The 5,857-nt window shown below is 39.4% G+C and overlaps 2 long non-coding RNA genes across 2 annotated transcripts, besides 1 other annotated feature; both read left to right on the top strand.

Moving 5' to 3' along the window:
• Su(Ste):CR45795 (Supressor of Stellate:CR45795) lies at window positions 1-1,431 on the top strand. The gene has a single exon (NR_133546.1). It is a non-coding gene; the product is annotated as a supressor of Stellate:CR45795 (long non-coding RNA).
• Window positions 1,432-3,369: a mobile genetic element.
• Window positions 3,370-3,375: 6 nt separating this feature from the next.
• Su(Ste):CR42438 lies at window positions 3,376-4,564 on the top strand. Its single transcript, NR_125438.1, has one exon. It is a non-coding gene; the product is annotated as a Su(Ste):CR42438 (long non-coding RNA).
• The last annotated feature ends 1,293 nt before the right edge of the window (window positions 4,565-5,857 follow it).

Genomic DNA, 5,857 nt, shown 5'->3' with positions numbered 1-5,857 from the left:
ACTACTTTCAGGACACATTCAACCAGATGGGCCTGGAGTACTTCAGCCAGCACTGGACGTGATCCTGAAGCCGGCGTTCGACAGTTCCTCGGGCATGTTCTACGACGATGAGAAAAAGTGGTACGGCATGATTCACGCCCGATACATCAGGTCGGAGCGTGGCGTGAATGATATGCCCGAAACTATATGAGAGGAGACTTTGAATCGTGTCCGAATATCTCCTGTAATAGGAAGAACACCCTGCCAGTGGGCCTCAGCGATGTGTGGGGCAAGTCAACGGTGAAGATCTACTGCCCACGCTGTAAAAACTACTTCCATCCTAAAACTGATACACAGTCATGTTCGAGCCCAGCTTCCCGGACATCTTCTTAACGCAGCTGCCGAACTTGATGACCCACGATTAGTAATTCTCCGAATATAGTCCTGGTTGTTTTCTAACCAAAGCGCTTAACTTGCAGTTCCTATGCTTTCGGTTGCACCAGAAGGCCTTGATGCCACTTAAATCGCCCAAGTCCTCACCAAAGAAAATCGGATCCTCGGCCAGCTAGTCCTCCTCCTCGCCCCGGCATTCCGAAGTCAAGCGCTTCAATGTTCTTCTAGGGATGACGTGATTTTTTAACTCCACACAAAAGAAAGCAGAAATGTTTGTCCGATATATTGTTGTTGCAATTAAACAGATTCCGCAGTGCGTTGATATGGCCAGCTACCACCTACTAATACACCTCATACACCTCTCCTCTAAATACTTGGTTCAAAGTGTTCGGTCCAAGCTGGTCATATCAAGCACTCATTCGAGTAGCAAAGCATACTTTTCGTTAATAGTGGTAATCACCTGGGTATAATAAAATTATTAATCAATAAAACATTCAATTCAGTTTTTTATTTAATTTTATGTTAAAAGAGTTTCCAAAAGTGTTTTCCTGACTACATCAAATACTTTTTGATAATTTAATTTCTTTAAATTCTTTAAATATACAAATTCTGTTTTAATGTATTATAGGAGTGAGTAGAAGGTTAAAACATTATTTTCAATTTAAAATAAAATTAAAATTTTGATTCCATCATTTTTATGTAATTCTTTTTGTAGAGTATTCAATACTGGCAACTTCGTATTTTAGTTTGATTTTCCATGCTGTTTTTGGTTAATTTCCAACATACCAGATTGATTTCGCGCGTAAATTTAAACGCACTTTATTGCCTTTTTGGAAGAACGTTGCTTCAAAACGGAAAATCGAAGGAAACCCTGACCGGACCTAAGGGACAGCCTTGGGGGGAAAACTGGCAGTACATTTTCCCAGCCCCAAAGATTTTCCCCGGCACGTCGGGGAACTTATTATGAAATAAAAGAACTAATACTTATTATGCCAGCCGAACATAAAACGAATTTTCGAGTCTAGAGTTCCCATCTGCAAGGGCATGACAGAGTCCTGGCAAAGACACTAGAATAACAAGATGCATAACGACCATACATGGGTTTGGCACTATACAGCCACTTTTTTAGTGACGGCCCAAATTGCTCTCTTTCCGCTCGCTCACGCTGAGAGCGTAAGAAATCTAAAATTAGAATTTGCTTGCTTGTGTGAGTAAAAACAAGAGACGAGAACGCGTATATGTGTGCGTGTTGTGGTAGAAGACGATTTTCGGGCGGAAATAAATTCTGATCGAAGAAACGAATTTACATTGTACATATTAGGGTAGGTTTTTCCAATTTCGTAGCAATATGATAAAATAAAATAATTTTTAAAAAAATTAAAGCTTTTTAAATTTGTTTGTTAAAATTGCCGCTCAAATTAGCTACCGTTTACACATTTATATTTATGTTTAATTCTAATTTGTCTCTCATCTGACAATCTTTTAAAAGCGAAATATTTTTTTGAAACACTTTTAATCTTAATGTTACATGATATTAAGTCAAATGACTTTATAAATGATTTAAGGAAGTACAATAGAAATTATTATAGCTACTGTAATTTCATAAATATTCTAAAAAGAAGACATTACGTTGAAAAATAAATATTTCATAAAAATAAATTTATAAAATAAATAAACATATAACTGTTTATTGCAAAAGTCATATCAAAGACACTAGAATTATTCTAGTGTCTTTGCTTTGGTCATATCTTGAGGCACGAAGTGCGGACACAAGCACTCACCAATTATTGCCTAATTAATTTTTCACCCGACGCAAGATTAATACCAAAGACACTAGAATACCAAGATGCGTAACGGCCATACATTGGTTTGGCACTATGCAGCCACTTTTTTGGTGACGGCCAAAATTACTCTCTTTCCGCTCACTGCCGCTGAGAGCGTAAGAAACCTAAAAATAGAATTTGCTTGCTTGTGTGAGTAAAAACAAGAGACGAGAACGCGTATATGTGTGCGTGTTGTGGTAGAAGACGATTTTCGGGCCGAAATCAATTCTGATCGAAGAAACGAATTTACATTGTACATATTAGGGTATTTTTTTCCAATTTCGTAGGAATATGATAAAATAAAATAATTTTTAAAAAAATAAAAGCTTTTTAAATTCGTTTGTTAAAATCGCCGCTCGAATTAGCTACCGTTTACACATTTATATTTATGTTTAATTCTAATTTGTCTCTCATCTGACAATCTTTTAAAATCGAAATATTTTTTTGAAACACTTTTAATCTAAATGTTACATGATATTAAGTCAAATGACTTAATAAATGTACTAAATAATTTAAGGAAGTACAATAGAAATTATTATAGTTACTGTAATTTCATAAATTTTCTAAAAAGAAGACATTACGTTCAGAAATAAATATTTCATAAAAATAAATTTATAAAATAAATAAACATATAACGGTTTATTGCAAAAGTCATATCAAAGACACTAGAATTATTCTAGTGTCTTTGTTTTGGTCATATCTTGAGGGACGAAGTGCGGACACAAGCACTCAACGATTATTGCCTAACTAATTTTACACACGACGCAAGATTAATACTCTAATGACAAATATTCTTATATAGTCATTTTTTTAATTTATTTTGTGATAATGTGTACATAGATTTGGCTATTTCTAATCTATTTTCAAATAATAATAACGTTAAGGCAATGCAAAACAAGAATTTTTCGCATGGTGCCAATTGATCAAAAATAATATAGATTTAAAGTCTAAGAACTTCTGAGGTGAAGGGCATATTTTGTCAAATTTACAATGCATGAGCATACGTGTGCACACATACAGCTGTCTGCTATCACTGTATGCGTGGAAAAGAGCTGTTCGCTGTAGCGCTCTCCGCTCTCTCGCTAACAAAAATTCGAGAGAGCCTGGAGCCACCTCTAGAGCCACGGCGAAAAAATCGTATGGCGTTATTCATCTTGTTATTTTAGTGTCTTTGGTCCTGTCAAAGAAAAAGACGATGACTTTGAAGTCTACAAGTCATATTTCTGTGAACGAGTGAACTGGCAACATGTCGAGCCCGTAAGTAACTAGGTTTTTCCTATAGAAATTATAGCAAGTCACAGTAAAATCTTGAACCCATAACAACAACAACAACAGCAGCTGGATCAATTGGTTCTTCGGAATCAAGGGCAACGAGTTCCTCTGCCACGTGCCCACCAACTACTTTCAGGACACGTTCAACCAGATGGGCCTGGAGTACTTCAGCCAGCACTGGACGTGATCCTGAAGCCGGCGTTCGACAGTTCCTCGGGCTTGTTCTACGACGATGAGAAAAAGTGGTACGGCATGATTCACGCCCGATACATCAGGTCGGAGCGTGGCGTGAATGATATGCACCGAAACTATATGAGAGGAGACTTTGAATCGTGTCCGAATATCTCCTGTAATAGGAAGAACACCCTGCCAGTGGGCCTCAGCGATGTGCGGGGCAAGTCAACGGTGAAGATCTACTGCCCACGCTGTAAAAACTACTTCCATCCTAAAACTGATACACAGCCATGTTCGAGCCCAGCTTCCCGGACATCTTCTTAACGCAGCTGCCGAACTTGAGACCGCCCCTGGGCGACCCACGGTAAGTAATTCTCCGAATATAGTCCTGGTTGTTTTCTAAACAAAGCGCTTGAACTTGCAGTCCCTATGCTTTCGGTTGCACCAGAAGGCCTTGATGCCACTTAAATCGCCCAAGTCACCAAAGAATATCGAATCCTCGGTCAGCTAGTCCTCCTCCTCGCTCCGGCATTCCGAAGTCAAGCGCTTCAATGTTCTAGGGATGACGTGATTTTTTAACTCCACACAAAAGAAAGCAGAAATGTTTGTACGATATATTGTTGTTGCAATTAAACAGATTCCGCAGTGCGTTGATATGGCCAGCTATCACCTACTAATACACCTCATACACCTCTCCTCTAAATACTTGGTTCAAAGTGTTCGGTCCAAGCTGGTCATATCAAGCACTCATTCGAGTAGCAAAGCATACTTTTCGTTAAACGTGGTAATCACCTGGGTATAATAATAATATTATTCAATAAAATATTCAATTCAGTTTTTTATTTAATTTTATGTTAAAAGAGTTTCCAAAAGTGTTTTCCTGACTACATCAAATATTTTTTGATAATTTAATTTCTTTAAATTCTTTAAATATATGTCGCATCATTATTAGTCTTATTTTTATTTTCTATGTTCCATCTCTAATGGACATGTCATCTCTATTAAATAAAATTCGTATCGAGCTGTTCTTGTCTTCGTTTCTTTTTGATCGCTGTGTTCCGTTATGCGAGTTTAACGGATTTTGCTCTGTTCTACATAGCCTCGGTTCGACGATGCGTTAGAGTGAGACAAATGCTTGTCCTGTGGTGAGTTCGGACCAGCATGTATCAAGCGAGATAGAGCGATGTTGAAATGTACACGGGGCACTTATGTTTGAAAACTCTGAGAAAGCAGACGCGTGAATATGTCGCAACCGAGGAAGTGTACGACTCGCGGGCGGAGCGCGGCAACAGAGGACCCCGAAACAGTTAACTTCCCGACTTCAGAAGTGGGATCGCCTCAGCCCCAAGCCATCACTGATGATCGCCTGTCCACAATTTTAGAAATGCAGCATCGTAATGTATTGGAAATTGTAAATGCCGTGAGGGGCTCGCAGACTACACAAGTAGTTGTACTACCCAAGTTCAACCCTGAGTCCGCCGGTTCAAGTGCAGCCACTTGGTGCTCTACAGTGGACCTTATTGTAGGAGAAAATCCTCTGGATGGCAGTGCTTTGCTCATGGCCTTAACCAAATCATTGGAGTGCTTCTAATTGGCTGTCACAAATTTGTTTCGCCGGAATGACTTGGAGCCAATTCCAAGAAATGTTCCTTCAGCAGTATGAAGGCAATGAGACGCCAGCAGCAACAGTCTTTAATGTATTAAACGGGCGGCCAAACGACGGCGAATGTCTTGCGCTGTATGGTAGCCGATTAATAACAACACTTATGGCAAAATGGAAGTCTATGACCGCAGAAGAAATTGCAGTGTCTGTTGCCCTGGCACATGCTGCAAATATAGATGGTAGGCTGCAACGCACTGTGTTCACAACTACTGTCAAAACACGCAAAGAGTTGCAGAACGAGCTAAGAGCGTTTTCGTATGGCAAGAGGAAGGACCATCCCGTTCCAGAAAATTCTACCAGCAAAAGAGCTCACCTACACCCAAATGTTAAGTGCCACTTTTGTGGAAAAATTGGCCACAAGATAGCTGACCTCCGCTCCATGAAAAACTACTTAAAGAATCAACAAGGATCTAGTATTGGGCGCTTATCTGACTCTAAACCTGGGTCAATTACTTGCTATAGATGTGGAAACCAGGGGCATATAGCGTCAGCTTGCCCTGCAAGACAATCGTTGTCAAACCAAACTAAAGCCGACGAGAAGCGTGTCAACGTG

Source organism: Drosophila melanogaster, chromosome Y (genome assembly GCF_000001215.4).
Source record: "Drosophila melanogaster chromosome Y".
NCBI classification, from domain to species: domain Eukaryota; kingdom Metazoa; phylum Arthropoda; class Insecta; order Diptera; family Drosophilidae; genus Drosophila; species Drosophila melanogaster.
Note: the sequence above shows the minus strand (reverse complement) of the source record. Positions and strands in the feature narration are given on the sequence as shown.